The 9063-nt window shown below is 47.8% G+C and overlaps 1 pseudogene; it reads right to left on the minus strand.

Moving 5' to 3' along the window:
• Positions 1 to 2925: 2925 nt before the first annotated feature.
• Positions 2926 to 4191, minus strand: LOC118653389 (annotated as a pseudogene).
• Positions 4192 to 9063: the final 4872 nt, after the last annotated feature.

Genomic DNA, 9063 nt, shown 5'->3' on the forward strand with positions numbered 1-9063 from the left:
CTGTGTGTTTGTGTGGATCAGGACCTACTTGCTGGCTTAATAAATAAAGTTGCAGACAGACCCCTTCCCATTTAATATTAACTTTTAAAAGTTTACAATCTTAGAAGTTTGTTTTTTTAGCCCTGGCTGGTTTGGCTCTGTGGATAGAGTGTTGGCCTGCGGACTGAAGAGTCCCAGGTTTGATTCCGGTCAAGGGCACATGCCTGGGTTTCGGTCTCGATCCCCAGTAGGAATTGTGCAGGAGTCAGCCAATCAATGATTCTCTCTCATCATTGATGTTTCTATCTCTCTCTCCCTTTCCTTTCCTCTCTGAAATCAATAAAGAAAAAAAAAGGTTTTTTTTTAAAAGGGCAATTCAAGGGTTTCACTATCATTCCAATGAAGCATTAAAATAATTAGTGACAGGAGAACCAAGATGGCGGCATAGGTTAACGCCGGAGTTTGCTGCTTTGAACAACTACTTCAAAAGTGAAACCGAAAAACGGAAGGGACATCACCCAGAACCACAGGAACGCTGGCTGAGTGGAAGTCCTACAACTAGGAGGAAAGAGAAACGCATACGGACACTCAGAGGAGGCGCAGTGCTGAAGTCAAATTCTGAGGTGCGGAGTGCGCGGAGCGGGCTGGCGGCGGAGGGCGCGGTTGGCGTTTTCAATCGGGAGGGAGTCGCAGACTCTGAGCTCCAGATCCGGGCGAGTCTTTAGGGACCCAGACTCAAACGGGAGAAGCGGGACTGTCTGGCTTCGGTCAGAGCGAGTGCAGCTTTCTCTCTGAGCTTTGCAGCGGGTGCTGGGACTCAGAGAGGCAGAGCCCCTGGGGACAGGACTGAGAGCCGCCATAACTGCTCTCTCCGGCCCACCCTGTTGATCCTGTTCTACCCGCCCCGCCCAAGCCCTGCACACAGGCATTTGCCGGATAGCCTCAGGCAAAGGCTAGATTAGCACCTCCCTAGAGGACAGAAGTTCTCTCACTACTGACACAGCTGATTCTCATAGCCACTTGGCCTAGAGGTCAAACCCTCCCTGGAATTAGCTACAACAATCAAGATTTAACTATAAGACTGCAAACAAAGACCACTAGGAGGTGCACCAAGGAAGCATAACAAAATGCGGAGACAAAGAAACAGGACAAAATTGTCAATGGAAGATATAGAGTTCAGAACCACACTTTTAAGGTCTCTTAAGAACTGTCTAGAAGCCGCCGATAAATGTAGTGAGATCCTCAAGAAATCTAATGAGACCCTCGATCTTATATTGGGGAACCAACTAGAAATTAAGCATACACGGACTGAAATAACGAATATTATACAGACTCCCGACAGCAGACCAGAGGAGCGCAAGAATCAAGTCAATGATTTGAAATGCGAGGAAGCAAAAAACACCCAACCGGAAAAGCAAAATGAAAAAAGAATCCAAAAATGTGAGGATAGTGTAAGGAGCCTCTGGGACAGCTTCAAGCGTACCAACATCAGAATTATAGGGGTGCCAGAAGATGAGAGAGACCAAGATATTGAAAACCTATTTGAAGAAATAATGACAGAAAACTTCCCCCACCTGGTGAAAGAAATGGACTTACAGGTCCAAGAAGCGCGGAGAACCCCAAACAAAAGGAATCCAAAGAGGACCACACCAAGACACATCATCATTAAAATGCCAAGAGCAAAAGATAAAGAGAGAATCTTAAAAACAGCAAGAGAAAGAAACTCAGTTACCTACAAGGGAATACCCATACGACTGTCAGCTGATTTCTCAACAGAAACTTTGCAGGCCAGAAGGGAGTGGCAAGAAATATTCAAAGTGATGAATACCAAGAACCTACAACCAAGATTACTTTATCCAGCAAAGCTATCATTCAGAATTGAAGGTCAGATAAAGAGCTTCACAGATAAGGAAAAGCTAAAGGAGTTCATCACCACCAAACCAGGATTATATGAAATGCTGAAAGGTATCCTTTAAGAAGAGGAAGAGGAAGAAAAAGGTAAAGATACAAATTATGAACAACAAATATGCGTCTATCAACAAGTGAATCTAAGAATCAAGTGAATAAATAATCTGATGAACAGAATGAACTGTTGATTATAATAGAATCAGGGACATAGAAAGGGAATGGACTGACTATTCCTGGGGGGGAAAGGGGTGTGGGAGATGCGGGAAGAGACTGGACAAAAATCGTGCACCTATGGATGAGGACAGTGGGTGGGGAGTGAGGGCGGAGGGTGGGGCGGGAACTGGGAGGAGGGGAGTTATGGGGGGAAAAAAAGAGGAACAAATGTAATAATCTGAACAATAAAGATTTAATTAAAAAAAAAATAATAATTAGTGACATTTGAAGTATGTTTGCAACAGTGCATTTAAGAGGGGAAACATTTCTGAGATATATAACTTATTTTTATCCACCCAGTGCTCAAAAATCCAACACTCAGAGTGGTATGCTTCAAAATGCTTTAACCTTTCCCAGGGTTGATTATAATATGGAAAATATACCATTGACTGATACTGATAAATTCTTAACGATCAAGAGCTTTAACAATATTTTTACAAGCCAATTCCACAAATAAATATTCTGTTAAAAATAAAATGGACAGGATTTTTAAAATCACTAAACACAGATTATATGCTCAGGAGTAATGTGAAAAACACATAAAAATCATCATGAGGAAAACTTTTAAATTCCCGAAGGACAGAAAAGTAGATTTAAACAAGGGTAAAGATGTGCACTTTTTGCAAACTGTGGCCAGTTTCCTGTTTAAGCTACAGTAACTTTTCCAACTACGGATCATTGTTCCTTCTGTGGCAGATTTTTACAGTTCCTCCAATGCATTTGGGATGACTGTCTCAAAGTAGCCCGCAGCTTTCCTGACAACTCCTAGCTCTCTCTCCTTCTAAGAACTGTAGCTCTTTTCTACTGAGTTTTTAGAAACTTCTGCTACCATCCATATCTACCACTTCCACCACCAGATCCATAGCCACCACCACAGGGGCTGCCAGAGCTTCTTCCACCAAACTGCCCTTCATGGGTCCATAATTTGATTGCTGCTGTCCACTGTAATTTCCAAATTCATTATAGCTCCTAACACCACCATAGTTACCACCAAAATTTCCCCCTTCGTTGTAACCATCATATCTTCCACCACCACCACCACCATATCCAGCACCCTGGTTTCCATATCCTGGTCCACCAGCACTTCCATAACTTTCTCTACTACTATAATCAGGACCACTGCCATAGTCGCCACCATCACCTCCAAATCCATTATATCCACCATCACCTCCTCCATAACTACCTCTGCTGCCACCTCCACCACCATAGCCTCCTCTTCCACCAAAGTTTCCACCATGGCCAAAGTTTCCTCCACCGCCCATGAAGTTGCCAGATCCACTTCCACAGCTTCTGAGATCAAGCAGACTGCATTTCTTGTTAAGAAAGAGCCTTTTTGCCTGCCCAGCAATCCCCTGTGGGGTGTGCAGGAGGCAGCCGATCCATGATTCTCTCTCACCATTCTTGTTTCTATCTCTCTCTCCCTTCCTCTCTGAAATCAATAAAAAAAAATTTTAAAGGGCCTTTTTCACTTCACAATTATGCCCATTAATACTGGGGTATTTCTGAACAATTTTTTTTCCTGAACAACAATTTTATTAACTATATCATGATCGTCAAAAATTACAAAAGCAAATTATCTTTTTCCCCCCCACTCTGCCTGTCTTCCATAACTTCCATGGTTTCAATCATGCCATACTTTTCAAAGTAGTCTCTCAAATTATATTCTTCTGTATCTTCTTTAATACCACCACCAATTTTCTTCACTGTTAGGTGGGCACCAGGCTTTACAGAATCCTCTCTAGAAACAGCTCTCTTTGGTTCCCCTACACGCCCATCAACCTTGTGTGGTCGGGCACACACTGCTGCATTCACCTCTTCAACACAAGACTAAGTCACAAAACCAAAGCCCCTGGAACGTTTTGTTTGGGGGTCTCTCATCACCACGCAATTAGTGGGTATGCCCCATTTCTCAAATTGTTCTCTCAAACTGTCATCTGTAGTTTCAAAGCTCAGACCACCAATAAACAGTTTTCTCAACTGCTCTGGTTCCTTAGGATCATGGCCCTACTCCCCTGCCCTCTGCTCCCCCACCCCCCAGAGGCTGGAGTCAGGCTGGGGGCGACCAGGCAGTGGTTTTACCTCCATTTTGAGACTGGACTCACCTCTTCCAATCCGAGTTCAATATGGAACCCTATTTTCCATTGTTCTTAGGGAAAAACAAACAGGCAGGAATATACAGGAGAATTATCACAATGAAAAAACAGCCATGTTGTGAGAGAACCAGTCTTACTACATGAAAATATGGTGTGTGTGTGTGGGGGGGGGCAAAAGTAGGTTTACATGCAGGTTATGATTATTACTAATAAATTAATAATAATAGAAGACTAAACTCAAAACTGTAAACCTACTTTTGCTCACCCCAGTATACAGCAGAACACAAAGTCCAAAAATAGATCTGAATATCTACAAAAATTTCCTATACAGTGTGGCACACTCCCAAATCAATGAGAATAAACATGCCCTTGGGACAAAGGGGTAGCCATCGATAGCATGTTCTTAGTTCTACACCTCTCACAATAAACCCGGAGAAACTTTATATCCATAGAAGAAGTAAATGCACAACGAACACCCCCGTCAGCACTAGGCACCAACTGCCTGCACTGCTCTTTGCTCTGCTGCCGCCCAGCTCCCACATCAATGGCCGCCATGGGTTTCGGAGACCTGAAAAGACCCCGCGGCCTCGCTTCCAGATGCCCGAAGACTACCAGGTGCCACATGGAGCGGTATGTGCACCACCAGCAGATGTGGCAGTATTTGAAGCAGTCCTCGACCCACCACTTGCCGACTCGTATCATCCCCCACGTTGGTATAACCGTCACATCACGTCTTATGGAAAGGAAAGGTCAGCCTGCCAGGAGTGAGGAAAGCTTTGGGCAAGTGTGGCCCTTGGTCATGTGGACGATGCCACAGGAAGTGCAGCTACAGAGAGTAAAGAGGTAGATGACATTGCTCTCTTTGGAGATGTTGAGGAGGAAAGCAGAGGCTAAGAGGAGAACGCCTTGCACAGCCTGAGTCAAAGAAATAAAAAAAAAAAAAATCCCTGCGCTGACCACCAGGGGGCAGCGCGGAACATGGCGGGCTACCGGAGGTGGAGGCAGGGCGCTGAGGGAGGCAGGGAACCTGATCAGCCCTGATGGCCAGCCAGGCCTAGGGACGCTACTAGCATGAACATAAAATTCACCACGTTAAAAAAACAATCAGACTTAGAAAAACAATGATAAATGGGAAAAAATATTTTCAATTCACATCTCCAGTCTTCCTCATATATAGCAAGGTTCTTTTATTTTATTTTATTTATTTATTTATTTATTTATTGCTTAAAGTATTACAAAGGGTATTACATATGTGTCCTTTTTTTCCCCCCCGCCCTTGACAATCCCCTGGCCTCCCCTATATAGCAAGGTTCTTGATATCATTTAAGGGAAAGAGTAGCGGCCAAAAAGACATTAACAATTCACAGAACACACACACACACACCTCTTAAATATAGGAAAAGATTCCCCAGCCACTCATATAAGGGAAATACAAACAAAAATCACACTCTTGTATAATTTCTTAGATATTATGAGTTCCCAACCAAAACCTGCCCATCTGAGGGGCCGGAATTACCTACCTGCCATTTCCTGACCTCTCCTGGATCTGGCTTGTGTCAAATGGCCCCAGATTGCTCTACCCATGAAATGATTACAATCCCACTGTAAACCAAGTGCGGTCCTTTATATGAAAATCCTCGACCCTTAGATCTCGATTGCCCTCTCACGCCATCAAATCTTCTCTGCAGAAGTTGAGTTTCTAAATTTTGGAACTCTTCTGCCTCACCATTAGTAACTGGAAACATGAGGGCACGTGTGTGATCCCCCTCCCCCCACGCCTTTAACGCCTTTGATAAATACCACAATTGTTTTCTTCTGAACTTTTTGGGTTCTCCTTATACATATTTTTTGTATTATTACCACCACCTTTTATAATTTCGAAAACTAGAAATTATTTCTTTAAAAAGCTTCATTATTTCTTTCATTAATAATCAACCTTTTTTCAGATCCCTCCTATTGCACCTAACTGTACAAGATGAAAGGTTAATCCACCAGGATTCCCATCACGTGGGGAAGCCCCTGAAGATTTGGGGGCTACTTCTTCCACGTGGTTAAATGCATGCAATGATATGGAGCTATGATGTTTCAGTTCAAAAATTTATTAAAAGAAAGGTTCCTTCTCTAGGGATACATTCCGGGGAGCCCAGTCCCTGCGGGCAGCGCTTTCCATCGAACATACTAGGGAGACCCTCGGGCAGCCCCTTAAGTGTGTGTGTGGGGGAGAGATGGGATCCGTGGGCCCACCCGATCCTACTGCCCGCCGCGCGCTGGGGCCACAGGGAGCTGCTTCCAGGCCCAGGACGCCGGACGTCCGAGGGGATCTACTTGGAGGCTCTCGATACAGGCAACAGCCCCAGAACTCAGCCAGTCTCACCGAAACTCCAGACCCCGACCCGGTCCCCGAGCCACCACAGGCCCAGGTCAACGGGCTGCCCACTCGCAGGACCGGCAAGGTCCCGTCCGTGCCCAGCCCCCGCGTCCACCCCGCGTGCACCCCGCATCGCGGAAAAGCTGGGAAAGGCAAAGGGAAGAGGGCGGAGCGCACCCACCTGGCTGAGGCCACGCTGCATGGAAAGACCTGGTCAGCTCTGCTCCTTGCGCGGGCCGGCGGGCCTCCACTGCGACCCCCACCCAGCACCGCCCTAAAGCGGATGCCGCCACCCCTCCCCCCAAGACCTCCAGTTCCTCCGGGGGAGGGGGGAGTCGGGTTCCCGCGGCGTTGGCCCCGCCCCGGGGAGGGGTGGGAGGGCCTCAGACCGTCCACAGCGCGAGAAGGGGCGGGGAGAAGTGGGCTTGGGAAAGTCGGAGGGGAAACCTCTCGTCCTGGGCCATTTCCCCAGGAGAACCTATTCGTCCCCCTTGTAGGTTCCCTGCGGGCAAGGGGGCAGACGGCGAATGCGAAAGAAGGAACAGCACAACGGAAAGTTTACCGCTCGATAGTCGCAAAACTGGAGGGAAAACTGTTTAAACAAGTGATGCTTTCAAACGATGTTGATGTTGCAAGTTTGCATCATTCATTTGTCCGAGGGCATCAGGCTTTCACCGTTCCCTCCTCAGGTGAGAGGCAGGTTCCCAAGAGCAGCACTCCCGGCGCCCCGCCACCGCCTGCTCTTCCCCAAGGACCTGCTGGGGAGCCCCCGCCCCGTCCTCGGTTTTCCGGCGGCTGCAGCCCTGGACGTCCACACCGCCTGGCGGGGGGCGGGGAGGTGCTGGGTCCGAAGTCAGAGCCGCTCGCAGGTCTCTCCCGCCTGACTGGGGCCTGGATTTACTCCTTCCCTCCGATTGAGAAAAGAACGCGGTCCTCTTGCAAAATCGTGTTCACATGAGGGAGCCGCGTGTGGGGCAGAGAGGGAGGGGAAGACCGCAGCACCACGGGCCTGCTGGCCCCCCGACTCCTGGAATCTCCCGCGGCTCCTCTCCTGGCCACAAAGGACCTGCTCGAGCCCAGGCTTCCCCAGCCACTGCTGTTGGCTGCTCCCAGCTGTGGGCTCGGGCTCCTTTGCCACTCATTCCCTTGCAGTTTGGGCAGCGGTGGGTGGGATTATTCAGGGCAGGAGGGAGGGGGACAGTGAGGACCCCGAGGTGCTTTGTCCGGGCCAGGTGGCTGCCTTTTTGCATTTCAGGTCAACACAGGAAATCGCACAAAACACAACTGCCTTCAACTCCCAGGGGGTGAAGGGACGGCTTAAGGCTCTGCCACAACTTCCCTACCTTTAAAGTGGAGCCTGGAAGAGCCTCCACCTCCTTCCAGGTAGAATTACCTGACCAATCCCAGGGCCGTGGATCTCGGCTGCCCTGCTGGATTCCTCCCAGTGTTTCTTGTCGTTCACTTTAGGGCAGTGGTTCTCAACCTTGGCTGCACATTAGAATCACCTGGGAATCTTTTTAAAATCCTGATTTCTGGGCCTCATCCTCCGGAAACTCTGTTTGTTACTAATGTTGTGGCCCCACCCCATAACAAAGAAACAGAATTTCCGGAGGATGAGGCCCAGAAATCGGGATTTTAAAAAGATTCCCATGCTGAAACCGGTTTGGCTCAGTGGATAGAGTGTCGGCCTGCGGACTGAAGGGTCTCAGGTTTGATTCCAGTCAAGGGCATGTACCTGGGTTGCGGGCACATCCCCAGTGGGAGATGTGCAGGAGGCAGCTGATCAATGTTTCTCTCTCATCGATGTTTCTAACTCTCTATCTCTCTCCCTTCCTCTCTGTAAAAAATCAATAAAATATATTTTTTTAAAAAAAGATTCCCAGGTGATTCTAATGTGCAGCCAAGGTTGGGAACCACTGCTTTAGGGAGTAGTGGCCACTGCCCCATGCAGAAATCCACGTCAAAGCCCCTTTTCTGTCCCCATTTCCTGGACTGACACAGGTTTAATAACTGCTCATTGTGCCAGGACACCGAGGTCTAAGTGGCGTAGGCATTGTGAAGCAGGCGGGCACAGGATGGAGTCACACACAGGGGTGCTCCTGCTACAACCCCATTGCTCACTCCTTGCAACTAGCCAATAAGCACGTCAAAAAGCTCAAATCCGTAGTCATTGGGAAATCAAAATCCCGGGGCTGCTAACATTAAAAAATGCAAAATAACAAGTGTGATAAGGATGTGGAGAAGACTCAGAACCTAGACAGAACCTAGACACAGAACCTACACAGAACCTAGAGACAGAACCTAGCGAGAGAACATGGCAAAAGATCCTGGACAGAAACTGGCCACAGAACCTAGAGACAGAACCTGGCTGAAGAACCTAGAGACTGAACCTGGCAGAAGAACCTGGCTACAGAACCTGGTGACTGAACCTGGCTGGGGAACCTGGGGAACCTGGCTGGAGAACCTGGGGAACCTGGCTGGAGAACCTAACCAGAACTTCGC

The sequence above is a fragment of the Myotis myotis genome, unplaced genomic scaffold (genome assembly GCF_014108235.1).
Source record: "Myotis myotis isolate mMyoMyo1 unplaced genomic scaffold, mMyoMyo1.p scaffold_m19_p_4, whole genome shotgun sequence".
Lineage (NCBI taxonomy): Eukaryota > Metazoa > Chordata > Mammalia > Chiroptera > Vespertilionidae > Myotis > Myotis myotis.